The sequence below is a fragment of the Cricetulus griseus genome, chromosome 4 (genome assembly GCF_003668045.3).
Source record: "Cricetulus griseus strain 17A/GY chromosome 4, alternate assembly CriGri-PICRH-1.0, whole genome shotgun sequence".
Classification (NCBI taxonomy): Eukaryota; Metazoa; Chordata; class Mammalia; order Rodentia; family Cricetidae; genus Cricetulus; species Cricetulus griseus.
Window position 1 is genome coordinate 47,764,940 of NC_048597.1, and position 21,013 is coordinate 47,785,952.

Genomic DNA, 21,013 nt, shown 5'->3' on the forward strand with positions numbered 1-21,013 from the left:
GCGGATAAGACTGGTCTGGGGGAAAAATGCTTTACAGTGATAAGAGTATACATTCTAGGAAATGTCTGACCTACAAAATACTTGACTCAGAGTAAACCCCCTTTACTTCAATATGGAACAGACTTCCATTGACAGTAATGAGCTTTGTGTCTGTATGTGTGTGTGTGTGTGTTATGTTATCTCTCTTCTTCACTTTCTTGATGCTACCATGTTCTTTATTTTATGTAAGCGTGATAGCAATAGATGATAGTTGCTATTAGTCAGTATACTTAGAGAAATAAATTGGAGGCATACCATATCAATCACTAAAATGATTTTGGCATCACTGTCCTGCTATTTTACCACTGTGTAAATAAGAACTATCTCTTTCAGAGCATAGTAGAAAAAAGGGAGATAAACTCTCAGTATGATGACCTTTGCCCATTGACTGGTGACTGCAAAATTCTGAATGGTGCTCAATACAGACAGGAAAGATGCCATGGCTATGATGGCTCCTGAAGTTTCCATATTGTTTGGATTTATACAATAGGAATGAGGAATACAAATCGAAGTAACAAATGCAATACAAATGACTATTTCACTTTGCATAAGTGTGTACAATAAAGACTCAAATTTGATAAACTGTCGCATAGACAGGATATGAGCTCCATGCAGAAAGTCTCTACAGGGGTCAGAATAGTAACTACAGTTTACTGAGTACTTTCATGCTGGGCCAAGCACTTGACTTTAGGTTATCCCCCCAAAAGACTTTAACATCTTCAGAAAACCCTGAGGTTTTTCAAGGACATTAGGAACCTTTTACAAAGCTTCATCTGATTGAGAAAGTGGGATTTAAAATCATGTTGTTCTGATTCCTTACTCTTTGCTTCCTGCTCTTACTATCTCTGAGTTCAACAAAGTCAGAGGTGGGGCTTGTTAGATTAAAACTGAGTCCATATAAAGACCTGGAGAGAAAACTAATCTGGCCACCTCTCTTGAAGGAGTCAAGAATCCTTTGGTAGGACATGGACACCGAATGTATGAACTATATTGGAGCTGACCCTCCTGTGTCATTTGCAATTGATAGTCACACTTAAGTGAATGGCTAGTAGACTGTTTAGTCAACGTTACAGTCTCTTGTGACTTCCTTATGAGTCTATTTCCATCCTTGTGGCTTCCTAGTTAGAGGAACTCTTGAGGGGCAAATTGTTTATTCTTACTCTCCGGTTTGTCTAGTTTCTTATTTGTGTCAGCTAGGTAAACATCTGCCTGTTAATCCTTGATGCTCCCTGATAGTTAGGTTAAAGGTGAGAGGAACAGTACCCATGTGTGGTGTTTCTCAAAGCCTGACTTTTGGCCCCCTCACATCAGCATGAAGTAAGGAGTTGCTTAGATAAAAATTCACCTCTTGGGTCCCTCTCAGATCCACTAGATCAATATATTTTTAGATGAACTCAAAATTGGAACATTCAAATAACCTTTCTAGAAAAATTACGATCAGTTATGTAGTCTTTAATACTGGCATCTTGACATGGAAGGAATCAAGACTTACAATGTTACTAATTTGTCCCGATCTACTGCAAACAGAGAAAGTAGGATAAAAACCTGATAGTACTAAGGGGCTGTGTGGTGACTTCCTTTTTATAAAAGATTATTTTTCTTTTGTTCAAGCTTGCAGGTGACATTTATATTTAGTCAACTTCACTTTCAATGTGGGTTCTTTGTTTTCGCAAATAGACAAGTCTTTCAATTTGATAACTGTGAAGCTCAAACCTCTCTTTCTCCCCTTCTCTCTTGCCCAACTCATGTCTTTTTTAGTCCATCCCTCCACCCCACAGTATCAAATAAATATCCTCTCTCTAATTTGGGTTGTAGCTGCAGCTTCATTTTGAACATGTATTATGTATATTTGGAATTTCCAGGACTGCTTCTCCATCTGCCCTTCCTCCAATGGTATTTATATATAAAATGGGCTGAAAGAAATCAGGGAAAGGGGCTGTTCCAACCCGAGAGAGGGAGGCTGCTGTTTAACACTGGGAGCTCATTAGCTCTTGAGGGGATGAAACTGACAATATTCCACCTCCTCCACAGAGGCAAGCACATTGCTTCCTTCACCCCAAGGCTGACCTCAGAGCCCAGGTGCAGGTCTACAGCACCTCATCATTCTGTCACCCTAGACTACATCTGTCATAGTCTCCACTGTAAGCCTTCTAATGTCAACTTTTCTCCACACCTGGGGCTCGTTCCTGAACAATGATCTCAGAAAGATGATCCTAGACTTCCTTTTATCTGTTACAATGAGTTTAATGTCCACAGAGCCCAGTGACATAGAGAACTTAAGGGTCTGGTCTGAATTGAAATTCCTGGCTCATCCTGCTGTGGGACCTTAGCCAAGGATCTTAGTAGGTCACCCTTCAATTTTCCAGTCATGAATGACAAATAGCAGCCCAACCCACACTCGATTTCAGCACACGTGCACACTTATTTTGTGGGTATTTTTAAAGGATAGTAATAATATTGGGCTTGTCATCTCTAATCCTTTGGTTGGCCAGAGAACAATGCTGGAATTGTTTCGTATTCCATATACAGGTTTCTGAGTTCCAGAGCTTAGGAGGTGCACCTGTTCTTTTCATCCTCTGTACCACACAGAGCACCCATGTTGTTTCTAAAAATGCCAGCAAAGCAAGTTACAGAGTCTTCCCCAGCATTACAGCAGTAAGGAATGTTTTTAATTGAAAATAAAGTAATTTATGTACTGCAGTGTATTCTGATCATTGTTTTCCCTGCCACTCCCAGATCCTCCCCACGTCCCTACCTTTCCAACACCATGCCTTCTTTCTCTTTCTCTTAAGAAAAGAAACAGATAACTACAAAAAGACAAATAGGAATACAACAAAACAAACAACAAAAAGAAAAAGAAACAAAGAGCACAAAAATGTATACAAACAAAGAGGCACATGAGAAAAATGTGTAAGCACATACCATAAAATACAATCGGAAAGCTAAGAAAATGTCCACACAAAGGGATATGAGACAAAAATCTTTGAAAGAACGTTTTTGTGTTGGCCATCTACTGTTGGGCATGGGATCTGCCCCTGCCCTTAAGTGTGGTTTATAAATCCAGTGAAACTTCCTTGGAGAAACTGTTATTTCCTCTGCCAGTGGTTGTCAGTTGGAGATAACTTCTTGGTTGGGGATGGGAGTTCATGTCTCATGTCCTCCTCCCCATCTCAGTGCTGGGAGCCCAAATGGATTGGACCTGTGTAAGCTCTGTGCCTGCTACTGGTCTTCATGAGTCCATTATGTGCACCAGTCCTGAAAGGCACTGTTTAGAAATTATTTTATCTCAGCAAAGCCTCCAGTTAACCCCTTTATAATGCTTGTTTGTTTTCACAACAAATGCAGAACAGTTGTTCACAATTGGCAAAAATATCTATCTTGTAGGATAAAGATCTTTATAAATGTTCCTTTTACTCCTTTTACATCTTGGAAGCATAGGCTAGTACCCGATACTGAATAAATACCTAGGTAACTAAAGCGAGACTTTGCCCTGAGAATAACAGTAAAGGTTCTGTAATATTTACAATATCAAGTGGAAAGTGTAAGAAAAGAAAGACAGGTGTCAAATGGGGAAATTGTGGGGCTGCTGAGATGTCTTGCTACCAAGTCTGAGGACCTGAGTTCGATCCCTGGATCCCACATGGTGGCAAGAGGCTATCAACTTCCACAAGTTGTCCTCTGATCTGTACACATACACACATGTGCATATGCATACCAGCACACACACACACACACACACACACACACACACACACACACACACACACACTAAAATACAATACAATTTTAAAGAAGTGGAATTATTAGTCTCTATTTGAGGATGTGTGCATGAAAGGGTAATATGAAAATCTACTTTCTGGCTGGGTGTTAATGGTGCACGCCTTTAATCCCAGCACTTGTGTGGCAGAGGCAGGTGGATCTCTGTGAGTTCAAAGCCAGCCTAGTATACAGATCGAGTTCCAGGACAGGCTCCAAAGCAATTCAGAGAAACCCTGTCTCAAAAAACAAACAAACAGACAAACAAACAAAAAAGAAAATCTACTTTCTGTACTTTTTACTAGATGTCTTAATCATTAAGGCATTTTCCCCACTAAACCCTTTCAAATTGTCTTTGTATTGTTGATGACAGCTTTGAATACAATATGAATAAATACCTCTTAAGCACAGAGTTCTCAAATGCTTCTAGTGTCTAAGTATATTTTTCCATAGGCCTCTTGGCCAAAATAATAGCTAATAATTCTGTTTATTAGATCCAAACAACTTAAAATCATTTATCATCTAAGCATTTAGTAACTTTTTAAAAAGTGTAACATAAATTGCAAGTTAAAATTCTATTTTTTTGTACATGAGTGTTTTACTTCTATGTATGGATATGCACCACATGTTGGCCTTGTATCCAAGGAGGTCAGAAGAGGGCATTGAATACCCTGGAACTGGAGTTGCAGGTGGTTGCGAGACACCATGTGATTGCTGGGAACTGAATTTGGGTCCTCTGCAAGAACAGCCAGTGGTTTTTTAATTTCTAAAAATTACATTTAATTTTTAAAAATGCATTTTACATACCAACCACAGCTCCCCCACCCCACCCACATCTCCCCAATCCACCCCATCTACTCCTCAGAAAGGATAAGGCCTCCCATGGGGAGTCAACAAAGCCTGGCACAGTCAGTTGAGTCAGGACCAAGCTGTCCATCCCCATCCTGTACACCCATACCCTCCCCCATCCCCGTACTGAGGCTGAGCAAGGCATCCTACCATTTGGAATGGGCTTCAAAAAGCCAGCTCATGTACTAGGGATAGATCCTGTCCCACTGCCAGGAGTCCCACAAACAGAACAGGCTACAAAAGCGCCAAGCCATCTCTCCATCCCTAAATTGCAATTTCTTTAAATTTCAACCTTAGTCAGATGTAGTTATTTATCCTTGAGATGTGTGGTCCTGGTGGCTACCCCGTCCTTAAGTGTGCTTTATATATTCAATGAAACTCCCTTGGAGAAATTAATATTTCCTTTGCCAGTGATTGTCAATCGGAGATAACTTCTTGGTTGGGGATGGGAGCTCATGTCTTATGCCCACACCTAGGACCCAGGTTTGGTATTAACAACTCAAGTCCTGTTCACACTGATTGTCACATGAATCCTGCTTCTCATCACAGCTTTGACAGCTATGACATCCTTGAAAGTATAAAATGACCTTCAGTCCTGATGTGCATTTGCTGTGGTGCTCCAGAGAGTCTTAGCCTGCAGGGATTGTGGGCTTAACCACATCAGGTAAAACAGTTAGTAAAATAGTATTTGTGTCGGCAATGGGAAGATGGTGTGTTGGAGTAGGAGATTTATGGAATAGCTCCATGTTCTCCTCTTATTTTCCTTTAAATCCAAACTGTCTCAAAGACTGTCTTTAAAAAGAAACATGGAGCCGGGCGTTGGTGGCGCACGCCTTTAATCCCAGCATTCGGGAGGCAGAGGCAGGTGGATCTCTGTGAGTTCAACTACAAGAGCTAGTTCCAGGACAGGCTCCAAAGCCACAGAGAAACCCTATCTTGAAAAACCAAAAAAAAAAAAAAAAAAAAGAAAGAAACATGAAGTCACAAGCTAATCATCTTACATGAAGATCATCCCAACTCATTTTCAGATTATGCAGGTTTGACTTTGTCTAATATTATCCACCCCACCCCACCAATCTTTCTCAGGTAGAACTAGCTGGTACACCCATTCGCTCAGTTCTTTAGAGTACAAATAGCCCTACTACAGTGAGAGACAGCCCCACGGTGAAAAACAATACAAATAATTCAGAGATTCACATCTTTACTTTTATCCGTGATGTGGCAGATCAACCTAAGATAGCCTCTGTCTCTCTTCTCCCTTTAATTCTGTCTTTCTCTCTCCTTTTTCGTTTCATTGTTCATTTATGCCACCATCTATATCCAGCACCTATTTTGCATTAGGCACCAAGCAAAGTGCTTGACTCTGCACCAAGCTCAGCCGACTTGATCACCATCACGTAACACTTAGAGTTCCTTGAGTGCTATTTTTGTTCATCCAAGGAATGAATATTCACACATCACTCCCTGAGTCCAGGCTCTCAGCCACACACAGGTGTCATAAAACTGAGTCATGGGGAAATTGTGCTTGACAGATTCCAGGAGTAGATTTTTGATGTCTAATTTAAAATTTGTTCTTTACATCTTCTGGACCTAATCTTTTTTTGTGTGTGTGTGCTCCCTAGGATTTTTTAGGTTTCCATCTCCCTTGGAACCCCACTCAGAGCAGAATTACTTTTCTCCTAATTTCATACCACTGTTCAGTCAACTTGAGGAAAATATATATGGTTTGGAGCTCAGCATCTCTCAATTTACTTTCCCAAGAAGTTGCCTTTGTTTGTTTGAGAACTATTAGCCCAGTTGTAATACACACAATTATACACGGCATCAATATTTGGCAAAACAATGATACCCTTTAAAGAAAATGGGTTGAGGAGCCTGTTTTGGCAATAATAAAATACACCATCTTATATATGCTCTAATGATAATCATTTGATACTTTTTATAATATTGATACATATATATAATATATAATATTGAATCATTATATTGATTGTATACTTACTGAATTGTGCATCAAATACACAAGCAAATAAGCTAGATTCTGTAAGCTTGTAGCCTATTTTTGAAAGGGAAGAGGTACTTCATACATTCACATAAGAATATAGTATATGGCCAACTGGAAGTACTTTTAGAAACTTTAGTAATTAATTAAATAGTAAGCATGTCATTATTTGTCATTACAGGGATATTTTTGATGATACAAAGACATATTAAAAGATGTGTAGCCATAAATCCACTGGAAATATACGTGTCACAGCATGGATAGTAATTACTACTGAGTGACAGATTTATAAATCAGATTCAATTTTCCTCATTTTGGAAAGGTTTGTCTTCTCAATCAGTGATGACCAGCAGGAACAGAATGCAAGGTGGTTGCTAGTTAGCTTTCTCTAGTAGTTACATTTTATAAAGTAAAAAGGAGAAATCAATTTTCATATTTTATTTACCTCAACATATCCAAGATATTTTAGCATCGGTTGTGGTTTCATTCAGTTGCTGTGATAAAACATTTTGGCCCCTTGAAGGAACAAAGGGTTTATTTCATTTTGCACTTCCAGGTCACAGTCCATCATCGAGGGAAGTCAGGCCAGGAACTCAACAGGAGCTCCCTCACAGATCAGGAAGTGAAGCAGAAGCCATGGAAGAATGCTGCTTGAGGCCTGCTCTCGGCTCCCTCCTGGGGCTCCTGTTTAGCTAGCTTTCAACCTACAAATGTCAGCCTCAGTGGGCTGGGTTCTCCTACATTTAGTTAATAACATGATCCCCCACAAACATGCCTACAGGCCAATTTGATTAAGGCAATTCCTCAATGGAGTCTTTCCTCTCAGATACCGCTAGGCTGTATCATCTTGACAATTAAAGCTAACTAGGGCAGCATATAAGCAACATAACTTTTGTTAATGAGATATTTACACCATTTTTCAATACTAGGCCTTTAAATTAAGGTGCACATTTTTAAAGTAAGCACGTTTTTTAATTCAGAGGAGCTGGATGGTGTGTGTGTGTGTGTGTGTGTGTGTGTGTGTGTGTGTGTGTGTGTGTGTGTGGCATATGTGGGCATACATGCCTATGAGAACAGGAGGAGGCCAAAGGAAGATGTTGACTGCTCTGCTCTATCACTTTCTGCCTTAGTCTCTTAGACAGTCTCTCTCATTGAACTTGAAGCTTGCTGTTTTGTTCAGCTGGCTAGCCATTTAGCTCCAGGGGTTTTCTGTGTCTGCATACCTACACTGGGGTTATTGGCATATATGTCCATGTCTTGCTTTTTACAAGGGTCTTGCTTTTTAAAAAGTCATGTCCTCACACTTGTGCAGTAAGTGCTCTTATTCACTGAGCCATCTTCTCCCCCATCTTTTTTCTGCCCCCACCTTGGTGATGCTGGAGAAATGAATGTATGTTAGGCAAGCACTGTGTGTACCAGTCCACAAGGCATATTTTAAGGGCTCAGTAACTTCAACTGACGAATAACTTCTCTATCGCAGTAATAGAAATTTTATGTATTCTGTGGTGAAGTTTCGTTACTTCTCTTGTGAGAAAAACACACAGAAATTAGAAATCAAGAAATCTGTTGGGAAGGCAAAAGACAAACAAAATGACAAGTGCATTGTGGCTGTAGTAGGAGAGGTAACATTTGTTTGGACAGCTGTTTAGAAGGTAGCTGATACAGAGCTTGAAAGATGAATATGTTTTAATGAGAATATATAAGGTAAAAAAGACTGGCAAATCTAACAGATGGTTTCTTCAAGCCTATGGAGAAGAGATCAAGGTACTTGGGGGGCAGGGGTTGAGTATAACTAGTTTGGGGAACACGTGATACATGTTATACATGCCCAGAATTGTTGAAAGTATGTAAAGTGATGACAGGAGCGATGTTTCATAAGTTCATGTGTGATGGATATCTAAGAACTTTGTTAGCTACAGAGGAATTTGAGCTTAATGTAAAACCACTGTAGAGCATGAACATTGCAAGGTTACACACACACACACACACACACACACACACACACACACACACACACACACACTGAGATGACTATACAAGATAAAGGTAGGGACAAAGAAACTAATGACCATGTTATGAAAATGTATTTGTAAGACATTTTGGAGGTGGGTAGCATGTCATTGGTTAATTAAGAAGTTTTTTTCTTAGAAGGGAATAATGAGAATAATCCTTAAAATTTGGGAATTAGCAATGAAATGGGTGTTGGAGTCAGCCATAGTGTCTAGGAAGAAAGTGATGTCATATACTAAAATAAAAGATGACCATGGAAGCAATGGAAACTTAGGGAAAGTTAGTGAATTTGAATTAAGTTATTAAAGTTGGGGTGACCATTTGGCATCTAGGTGGACATAATCAGGAAAAAGCTCATACAAAGAGTCAGAAGTCTGATCTCCAGTCTACCCTCATTCCCATCTATAATATCCTATTATCTTTCCCCCTTTTCTTCTTCAGATTCTCCTTTATCCATTCACTTTTAAATTTCCATTCATATACTAATGGTAATAATAAGTAAAATCTCCAGGAAGCTTACAGTGTGACAAGCTTACAGTGTCTGAATCTCCATATTCATTCCTGTAACAGTCATGAGAAGGTAAACCAGATGAGGGAATTTGTGTTTAGAGCACTGAGTAGTTAGGCCAAGACCTTATCTCTACTGTATGTGGAGTTCAAACTCTGTCAACTCAAACTCAAGTGATCTACTTTCTGGTGACTCTCAACTTGGTTTCATGCATTGGATAATTCTGTATCAATATCTTTTCTGAAATCTAGATTTGTATGTCAAGGTGCTTATTGGGTATTGCTACCTTTGGAGGTTACTATTGTCATCAAATACCCTTCTTGATCCAATAACTCCTCAGGCATCTGATCCTACATTCATATCCCTCTTAAATTCATATTTGAATGTATTGAGCTTTCTACAGCTAAGTAAAAGCCCATGCTTAATGGGTTTATTGAGAGCCAGGTTGATACAATGCTTTCTCAGAGAACTTGATCAATGAACAAAGGGAACCTAGTTTTATGTCCTTGCTCAGGGGTAGACTTGGCAAGATCTGGTCTGGAGCTTGGACCAGGGCCTCAAAGGAGCTAAAGTTTAAGTTCCTGGGAACTGAAGAGACTGGAGTTATCAGTCCCAAGGCTGATAAGCACTCTGTGACACATTTGAGATATCCCATGTCTCTTTAGTGCAACACTGCTTGATTAGCTCCCTGCTGACTTTGTCCTGTTGTATGATGACTTTTTGCTGACTCTGTCCCATTTTTCTCCCTGGAGAATAATATATAAAATTCTTAATAAAATTTCTTGGCATAAGATACAGCTTGTGCAAGACTTTCTTCTTCAGGGGCCTGACACTGAAGAATAACCTGCTGGTCCAGGCCAGATCTTACGGTATCTTACATAGTTCAGTCTTTGAGATCAATACACATAAACCCAACGGCAGGGGCTGCTCATTGTTTGAAATCTTGTCCCTCCACCAAAGGGAGGTACCAACCACCAAGGTTGCACCCCTACCGCACATGCTGCCTGTATCCTATGGCTAAACATTGCAGTGATTCCAACTTAGCTACCTCCAGCTTCACAACTCCTCTCATAGATTGATTGGCTTAACCTCCTGTTAGAAAGTGTGTTGCTCAGCAACTTCTCCCTTTGTCTAATCCTGTTCCCTTACACTCTGACAAGTGTTTTCTTATACCCATAAATCAGATGCAAATCCTTTCCATAAATATACGTTCAAATCTTTACCTCACAGTCTGCTTTGCGAGAGGCCTGTTTTAAAAGCATTAACACCAGAGTGGTCCTAGGAAGCAGTTCTGGCAGGTGGAGTGTGTCATCCCTTGGCTGCCTGGCAGTTACAGGTGCTAGGTGAGATTTTGATGGCCTGTGGGTGTACTGTCACATGGCACAAGTTTCATCTCCCATCAATAGCACAGGGACTGTACTAGCAGTTGGGGGGTTGTAGAAGCATAGATGGTATGGAGATCTTGGGCTCAGATGGCTTTGGCTGTGTGCTGTTAAGGCCTTTGAGAAAAATAACGAGTGAGGTCAATTAACCTAGCATTTAGGACAAGCTGCGAGACCCAAAGAGCTTGTGGGTAGAGAAACTCAGGACTAAACCTAGATCACGTTTTTAAGTGTAGCAGTTTCATAGAAGATGGATTGGCAAATCCTGACAAATCTGTTTCACTAAGACCTGGCTTTAGCTGGGAAAGCAGGAAGTTTTGTTGCTGGGAGTACTTCATCTAGGTTGATGCATTTGAAAAGAAACGTTTTTTGAGGCAGTATCCCACACTAGCGCAGGTTATCTTGGAACTTACAAACTTGCCTTTCCAATGTGCACTGGCTCATAGGCATTATGCTGTAATACTTGAAAATCTTGAGCCCCAGATATCCTCTGAGCCACAGAAGGTTCTGCTCCTTCTTGCTGAAAGCTACCACTTCCCCTTGGATTACAATCTTCTGATATAATGTAGACCCTCTCTCCTTTTGTTTTCTCCACCTACCTCTGATTTTCACTTTCCTCCTGACCACCAGAGCAACAGCAAAGACCATGTAGTTACAGTACAACGAGTAGGGGAGAAAATGGACTGCATGTCTCACGCCTGCAGGACCTGGACAGCCTGTGTTAGTAGAGTAAAAAAGGCAGAGGGAGTTAAAACAGAAATCTGGATGAAAGAGAATTTATTAATATGGAAACACTTTCCATTGGTACAGGGCTTACTACCTTGTAAAGAGCACGGTAAAACATGCAAAGGTGCAGCTAGAACAGGTCTTAGAAGTTTAGGAAAAGCTACAGGTTATATTGAATAGTAAAAAGTCCAAAATCATGGCTCATTATGAAAAACGATTGACTCAGAAAGTTCACAGAAATACTTGTACTGGAAGAGACATATTGTGTAAAGCAGAGTGCTTACCTCCTAACCATGTTCCACAGGGATCCATTTACCAGCTGATAGACAAGTCACTGATGGGAGAGGGAAGGACATCCAAGAGGAAGTAAGTGGTGACTGTCCTCTGTAGACCAGGAACAGCAGGAAGATGCTATGAAAGAACTGAGAACCCTGATAGAAATAAAGAAGATGCCAGAGCAATGAGTACCCAGTAGTAGTTTATTACCATTGGATGGTATATGGTCACAATTATAAGTGGTCCCTGGTGGTTTGGATGAGAAATGCTCCCCATAAGCTTATGAACTGGAATGCTTGGTCATAAACTGACTGTACTGTTTGGGATGATTATAGAACCTTTAGGAGGTAAAACCCTGCTGGAGGAAGTAAACTACTGGGGTCAGGCTTTGAGGTTTTTTGTTTGTTTGTTTGTTTTGATTTTTCGAGACAGGGTTTCTCGAGACAGGTGTAGCTTTGGTGCCTATCCTGGCAATGGCTCTGGAGACCAGGCTGGCCTCGAACTCACAGAGATCCGCCTGCCTCTGCCTCCCGAGTGCTGGGATTAAAGTTGTGTGCCACCAATGCCCGGCAGGCTTTGAGGTTTTATAACCCAGATTCATGTAGTATTCCCCCTCTCTCTCTGCTTCCTGTATGCAGACCTCTGCTTCCTATATACAGAGCTCTGCTTCCTATATGCAGACCTCCACTTCCTGTGTGCAGACCTCTGTTTCATAAATGAAGACATCTGCTTACTATATATAGACTTCTGCTTCCTGTATGCAGACCTCTGCTTCCTATATGAAGATCTCTGCTTCCTGTATGCAGACCTTTATTTCCTATATGCAGATCTCTGCTTCTGTATACCCTTCTCTGCTTCCTGTACACAGATATTTATCCTGTAAGCAGATCTCTGCTTCTTGACTGTGGCTAGCCTCCCATTCCTGCTGCCATGCCTTTTCTGACATGATGGAAGTTATCTTCTTTGAAACTGTAAACTAAATAAATACTTGTCTCCTCTAAGTTGCTTTTGGTCATGGTTATTATCATGACTAATTCAGTGACCAATCTGAGTTATAGCCAGAAATGTTTGGCCCAAACAGGTCCATGGAGATGAATAAGGGGGAACCTTTAGGCAACCATGCAAGATATGCCTGACCAGTCCATTAAAATCAGTTAAAGACAGAAAAATCAGAATTTTGAGAGTTTTACCTTGAGGTGAAAATCTCAGGAAACTGAGTCAGTAAAGTTTTAGATTTTGCTGCTTGATAGCTAAGTTAGGTATCCAAGGAAAAGGAACTCATAACTTCATGTTTAGTGTTTGTTAGGTATAGGCACTTGGTTCTTCCTCAAGGAACCTATAACTAGTGATTTTACCTAGGGTAAGAGAGAACATGCAATTATTTGGACTAGTGTTCAAAAAGTCTATATTGACAATGATATCTGGGGTCATGCAGTGGGCATCTATGAGAGCCAGTTAATAATTGGAGATCTGAACCACTCCATTTCACAGTGGGTTCAAGTTCATGGAGTCAGTAGGTGGCCCTTTACTAGTCATCAAATATAAAATCAGAGTGAGTCTATATGGTACTTGGTAGACTGATATGCTTTCTCATTGGCCATTGAACCATCAATTCCTTCTTCCAACTGAATGAGACTGCTCTCAATCTTTTAGAGAAACCTGATGGATCCACTGGGGTACTCACTGAATTGTTCCCTTCATCACCAACATAGTTTCTAGAACAAGTGGGTAGATCATTGCAGATGGTAGTGCTCTGCCCAAAACAATGAAGCAATGGAACTATTTACAACTGCCGTGCTACTCTAACACTGTTAGAGCTTCATAGCCCCATTTTCATTGATCTTGAAACTCAGATCTTCTTCCTCCATCCTTTTCAGGAAGATGTACCAGTATCAGAGTGTGTTCATTTGGAATGAACGTAGTGTCGCATGTTCTTGCCTTGAACTGTTTTATCTTTCCTGCCCTTTGTCATAATATAGTCCCAAAGAGCATGGATGCTTGTTTAGATTATTTTTTCCTTTTTGTGTATTAGGGAAGTGAAACTAGGATTTCATAGAAGATAGGCAGTACTCTATCCTCAAGGTACCCCTCTAACCTCTCTCTCTTTCTTGTTTTTCTTCTGAAGAACATGATTGTGATGACACAGGTTGAATAAACTGGATAAGGAAGAAATGAGAAGTACTTTGGAAGCCTTGATAAAATATACATACTTCAAAAAATGGAAGATAAATGTCATGATCATTCATGGCTGTGACATGTAGTTTTAAGGGAGATAGTTATTTTGGGCATGTCCGGATACTCTTGCTGAAGAAGAGAATATTTCATTTTACATTTTCCACTTTTAAGGCCTCTGTGGTTTCTGAGGACAGCATATTTCATAGTTGGCACAGGCTGTAACCCATGCCCCAAGCAACAGAGAAGATGACTAACTTTAATTAAAACTCAGAATAAGAAAAGGTTCTGCAGTATGTCTGGAGCATATGGTCTTGAAGAAGTAATGTTATGTATGTATGATGTGAAAAGATGTTTGAAGGTTTTGGAAAACCCAAGTAGGCAAATTACATCATGAACTCTTAAGATTCTCAAGCAAGACAGTGTCATCTATAGAGATCTATAGAGGAGAGCTAGAGTCTAACGTATTATTGGTTAAGTATTCTGACTGTGTTACTGGGACTTGACAGAGAAAAACATGCCACTATCAATCGACTATGCATCAAAAACTTATTCATGTGAGCCATCTGATACATCAAGTTGGGCTGAACCAATTGCAATTCATCATGAACTGGAAGGGCTGTATGTAGGCTTGTGGATGAACAGAGCAGGAAAGCACACATGGATGGCAATTGCCACAGACATCTACGATAGCTACCATGTCACATGGCCCTTCTCCCTCAGCTCATTCTCAGGGCCACATAAGGAACCTTCTTATCAGATAACAAAAGAGAATGAGGAGAAAACTGTTCATACATAGGTTGTCTCTATACATGGCTGTAAGCTGGGAAAGCACTGCTATGACTCTCTAGTCCCATAAACTACAAATGAATAGTGTCAGGAGACCACAGCTGTTTCTTCTTTTTGCAAAATAAAAAAGGAATCATTGGAGATAAGGATAAAAAGGAAATACAGGAAGTTTCCTACAGTTCAGATGGGGTTTAAATGTCTTTGTAGCTCATGATAATGCCCACTAGAGATTGTTCATCAAGGAAGAGGCATTAGATAGCTAAGTAGACAAAATGACTCAGCCAGCTGATGTCGCGCAGCTTCTGTCATCGATTACCACAGTGTTGGCATAATGGTTACATTACATTATATTCTTGCCAAAGATGACTAAATGTCATTGGTCTCCACTAACCAGCTATTGATGCTACCTACATTCGGATGGGTTCAGTCTCCCCTAACCCCCAGCACTTGTCACTGTCCCACATATCAGTCCCCTCTAGATATACCTTGTAGACACACAGATCTTTGCATCTGACAACAACACGAATAATTAGAATCTTGGATACAATTTCATCCTTCAAGGACACCAAGCAGTCACCTAGGGGCAAGCTGATTATTTTGGAACCTATTTAATTCTTGAAACGGTAGTTATTCACCTTGGCTGGGAGAAACACATATTCTGGTATCAGTTTCCTTTTCTTTGCTGCTGACTCTCATTCATCACCACCATCAGAAAGATGCACAAAGCATCTACTGATACCACACACTTGAAACAATTCAATGTGCACAACTGTTTGTTTCTGACAGTGTTTAGTATTCATCTGACTTCATAGTGATAGCCCCAGCAATCATGCTAAAGGAAGATTAGAAATCAAGATGGAAACATTGGATCATAAATACAGAAGTGTGGCAGGCAAATGGGAGGAACTGCAAAGACAGGAAAAGAGGTGGGCCAGAGATGAGAAAAGATTTCTTAAAGCAGGATGGGATGTCAAGCTGCTCAGACATCTCAGGTAGCAATGTGTTTCACTGTGGAGTTCTCACTGCACTATCCCCCCGCCCACCCTTTATCACTTCAACAATCTTTTGTAGCCCTTTAACTTTATACATTTTAAAAAGCACTCTGTTGAATATTGGGATGCTCAGATTCTTTTCCTTCTTTTGAGAACTTGAGTTGGGAGAGACATGAGAAAGAGAGAGTTAATTATTGGAAAGGGGCTGAGACTACACAGTCAGCCAGCAGGTTGAGCCTAGGCAGACATAGCAGGCCTGTGACTGATTTAAATTCACTCCAATAAATAAAAAAATGACTATTATTTATTAGACCAAAGGGAAGCAAATGGTTTGGAGAGAAGACTGAGGAAGAAAGGCAGTGTGGTGGTCCAGTGGGAGAGACATTTGTACAGTAGATGAGAAAGTCAGCAGTGGGGGGAGAGGCTCCCTAAAGCTGTTTTCTCCTTAACTCAGGCAATGTCCTAGTTGTTAGAGTAAATATTCATCTTCTCTGTGTAAACTAAATGAGTTGTTTTGCAAACAGAAGAACACATGAAACAGAAGCATGCCACATAAAGACTTGTGTTTTCTTTTTTAAAATAGTACTTAAATTTTTTGAGATTATAATATAATTACATCATTTCCCCTTCCCTTTCTCCCCCCAAACCCTTCCATGTACATGCTCTTGCTCTCTTTCAAATTGATGACCCTTTATTCTTTAATTATTGATATGTGTATGCAAATAAAACCTGTAATTGAATATATATGTAAAGTGTAAGGCCAAATAAACTTGTTTCCCTTTAAAGCTTTTGAATCTCAAGCAGTTTGCCACTGTGAAGGAAAACCTATATCTGAGAATTCTCAGCCTGTTCTTCATGTTATACTTCCCTATTAATTTTAGAACTCTAGTAATATAAATAAATATAAATATAAATACAACCTGGTCAGTCTGTTTCCTATATAATGTCACTTGTATGTGTCTGTTTCCAGGACTTGATCCAAATCCAGTGATCTTACATCATCTTTGCACCTGCCTAGCCCTTCTTTATATACATCCTGATTAATTTTCTCTATTCAATCTTCAGTGGGATGAGGAAAGTCAAATATTTCTCAAGGTGTGATTCATAGAACCTGTTTTACTTTTTTATTTGTTTTTTGCATTATTGAAGTGATACTCATGAACTGATCATTTAGACCTTGCCAACTTGTCAGTTTTTTAAAACAATTTCATTATGTGTTTTCTTACAAAATATCTAATCAGTTCTCTTATTTTCTTAAGTATGGTCAAGTTTTTTTGAACTCTATTATACTTGTTTAAAACAAGTAGAAACAACGGAACATAAGAGTTAGGGTTGATGCTAGCAGGTCATTGACAACTTGTTCCTCTTTGAGATCTTACAATAGAAGACTTTCAGCTCAGCACTGTGTCAGTCAAGGTTCAAACAGAGAAGGAGTGAAGTAGTATACTGTATTAACACATTTAGTCCAATTGTTTTAGAATATTGGTTTATAGGGGCTTGCTCCATAATTCTGAGATTAGTAAGGGCAGGGTATGTATCAAGAATGTGCTTAGAATTCTCAAATAAAGGTTTTCTATCACTATGACAAACTGCCTGAGACAAAAAAAAGAAAAAGAACTGTAAAGGAAAAAAAAGGTTCATTTACTGGTGAGATGGGTCATCATGGAAGGATGCTTGCTGCTGAGACTGATTCCTGTGGGAGGTGAGAGTGGACTACTTCAAGTCGTTTCTGACCATGCTTCTCATGCTATAGCTTTCCCATCCTCTCCTCACACGAAGAACAAACAAACGTCATTTTAAAGAAAAATAAATAAATTTACTCTATTTCCTCACTGTCTTCATGTCACGGTTCAGTTATCACCTTCTCATGGAAGTCCTATGGTTCATTCCATAATCAGCACCCTCTTGCTATTTCTTATCCTTATGGAATTTCTCTCCCCCCTGTTCTTTTCTCCTTTGCCCCATCACTGCCTTACACAGCAAGTATTTGATATTTATTTGTGCCTCACATTTGACAACAGAGCTCTGGACTGCAATGTTTACTGCAGTGCTTATAACACAACCTGGGATGCGACTGGAATTCAAAAACATTTGTTTAAAGGATGAAAGGTAAATAATGTCTACTTTAAACAACAAAACAAAGTTAAATAACAACAACAACAAGTCTCAATTCCCCTCCTTTGAGTATTATACAATACTTTTGTGTTGAGGGAAAAAAAAATCCTTTTCTATATCAAATTTGGCAAGGAATTCTGTCTGCTTTTTTCTTTCTTGAATGGAATTGTGCTGTCATTTCTCCCATGGCTATTCATCGAATGGTTGTTTCTATGGTTACCATGTTATTTCTAGTCAGAATCCTGTTGAGGAGAAACCTGAATTTGGTATCTCAGGAAGTCAAGATTCCCTTGACATCCTATAAAGATACCAATGAATTTCCACAAATCAGCTTTCTGCCTTATTCAGTAAATTAGTTGGGGAGATGGAATGGAAGACATCTTTGGGGTTCAACACCAGAGTTCTAAAAAAATGCACCACAGGAAATAAATGAAATGAGTTACCAATATGTTTGTGTGGCAGTGATGGTCCCAGTGAAATCAATCCAATTTGTCTTTGCCTGCCACTAACGGGTCCCTGGCATTCTAAGTGTCACCATGCCCTCATTGTTGTACCTAATCATTCTTTAGATTCTATATGCAGTTTGTCCTTTATTCTGGGAGCAGAAATACAATTTCAGATGTATATACTTCTACGGTCCAATTTGTTAGTTCACCCTAGAAAACAAATGAACTATGCCTAATGATTGCTATTCAATGAGAACATCAGGAACTGGCTGAGCTACAGCCCAGAGCAGCTAGCTGCATAACTTAGAAACATGCCTTACTCCATATGCTCGATTTCTACATGTCTAGAGAATCACTATGAAGAAAAAAATTTATTCCCACCTGTCTCATTTTCTTTTTGTGTCCCTTCTTTGATCCTGTCTGATATTTGTTCCATTTGTCTCTAAGCTGGCTTCTATTACTCATAATCTGCCCAGGGCAAACCATGTGCAGCTGTGTCTTTATTGAAGAATGAAAATATAGAAGTACTTCTGCAACTATGCAGGTAACTTCACATAATCTTTAGAATAAGGAATATTGCAGAATACAAATTAATTTGCATATGTATGCTGCAAAGAAGAGAAATCATTATGCACAATGCCACCTCTATAAGGTGCCTTATAGTTTTTGTCTTCTAGCTTCCTTTCATAGGCTAACTCTCTTGGCCTAAATGTTTTTCAGTACATATCAACTTTGAAATATTTAAGCTTTTCAGGGAGCTTGGCAGTGGTGGCACAAGCCTTTAATCTCAGCACTTAGGAGGCAAAGGCAGGCAGATTTATGTGAGTTCAAAACCAGCCTGGTCTACAAGAGCTAGTTCCAGGACCACCTCCAAAGCCACAGAGAAACCCTGCCTCAAAAACAAAAACAAAAACAAAAACAAAACAAACAAACAAACAAAAAAACCCAACCAACCCCTCCCCCCAAAAAGAGAAAAACAGGGAAAGCTGGCTAGTATAGTATATGAAATATTTAAGCTTTCATTCACCTACAGCCCCAAGATTTATTAAGCGTATGTTATACGCTGTGTACTCTGCTAGGAATGATAACTGGTTTCTCCTCTCTCTGTTTCTCCCAGGTCCCCCTCCCACCCCCAGCCTCTCCTCTCCTCCATATCCACATCTCCTCTCTTTCCCTTCAGAGAAGGCCAGACCTCCCAGGGATATCAACTGAGCTCAGCATACCACAATGCAGTAAGAGTAGGCACAAACCCTAATATGGGCGAAGCAACCCAGGAGGAGAAAAAGGGTCCCAAGAGCAGACAAAAGGGTCAGAAACAACCCCCACTCCCACTGTTAGGAGTCCCACAAAACCCCAAGTGAACAACCACAGCATGTAGGCAGATGACCTAGTGCAGACCTGTCTGCAGGCTCCTGTCTGATTGCCTCCTCAGTCTCTATAGGCCCCTATGAGCTCTGCTTAGTTGATTCTGTGGTCTGTGTTCCCTGGTGTCCTCAGTCCCACTTGTTTCTACAATCCTTTCTCCCCATCTTCCAGAAGGTTCCTGGAGTGCCAACTAATGTTTGCCTGTGGGTCTCTACATCTGCTCCCATCAGCCGCCAGAGGAAGCCTCTCTGATGATGATTGGGCTAAACACTGATCAAATAGTGGAGTATCATTAGGAATCATTTGGTTCTTCCCTGTGTGCCCATGCCTGGAACACCTGGATGGCCAGAAACTGGAAGTTAGGTAGCCCATTGGTCTCTAGTTTTAAGAGAATACCCCAAAGCAACAGAAAAGATGATGTAACATCATATAATCAGGCAAGATGTTGTCAAACTGCTGAAACAAATAACAGCATAGACACAAAATAATTGCTGATCTATCTGGATAACTCTATCCCCCATTTCCTTGGTGAATAGCCTCATTGATTCTTCATCATTAAAGTTTTTCCTACACTACCTTTCCAATTTTAAAATAACCTAAAGCATGACATCAACCTTGTTTAAAATCTTCCTTCTTGCAGATGTATTTTATAACCAAACTGCTCTGTCTATATGGCATAGTTCATTAGCTTCCTGACTAAGATATATGACTTGTTCTGGGTCTGTCTCTGCACTAAGTACCTGATACTTCACAGATAATACATAAGAATTGGTGGTGACTGCTTGAGTGTTCATGGTCTACCTACTGGATTCTGAAACATGTCTTTCATTTTGTCTCCTAGGAAAAATGGCAAATACTTGTCAGAGTAATTGAGTAATTGAAAAAGTTATTTTGGCAGTTTCTAACCAACTTAGTTTTTAAAGGTTGAGTGAGAGTGAATAGAATCAGTGATAAGATGATGGGATTTCCTGGGTCTGGAGAGATAGGAAAATACAACATCTTATATAGGCCACAGGACAGTGCAGCTGTTTGTATCCTTATTCAATCAAATATGGATGAAAAGGAAATATTCATGTAATAATAATTCAGCTAATAAAATGGACTGAGTCATGCACAGTTGGCTCTGAGGCAGTTCTCTTCCTGAATGTGACTAGGGAGATACATTTGTGATTTCTCTCAGCCAAAAATGGCCCAGACTTCCAATTCCTATGAGGAACTCACCTAATTTATTTCTCTGATACTGAAATGAAAATGCTAAAGTACTACAAGGCTTATGGCTGAGTCCCCTGTGGCTTGGCACTCTGACAACAGGAACTGCACCAAGATCTCACAGGATAGTCTGAGCAAGGCTCAACATACACTCTGATTATCTCTTATAACATCAGAATGGCTCTGATGTTTACTTCACTGTGAGTTCTTGATTATTGATTAGAGTACTATATAAGGCTATAACCATAGATACTGAGATACTACCACAATATACACTTTAGCTTGTTTGGTAAAGATCTATTTTGAGTGTGTGTGTGTGTGTGTGTGTTTGTGTTTGTGTGTGTTTATGCTATATGTGTGTGTGTACCCATGGGGCT

The 21,013-nt window shown here is 39.9% G+C and overlaps 1 long non-coding RNA gene across 1 annotated transcript in view; it reads left to right on the forward strand.

Moving 5' to 3' along the window:
- The window catches only part of LOC107980349, a 29,310-nt gene extending 12,890 nt beyond the window's left edge, over positions 1-16,420 (forward strand). The window contains exon 3 of the long non-coding RNA XR_003484847.2: positions 13,674-16,420. This is a non-coding gene — a long non-coding RNA (uncharacterized LOC107980349). The remainder of the gene's footprint in view (positions 1-13,673) is intronic.
- The last annotated feature ends 4,593 nt before the right edge of the window (positions 16,421-21,013 follow it).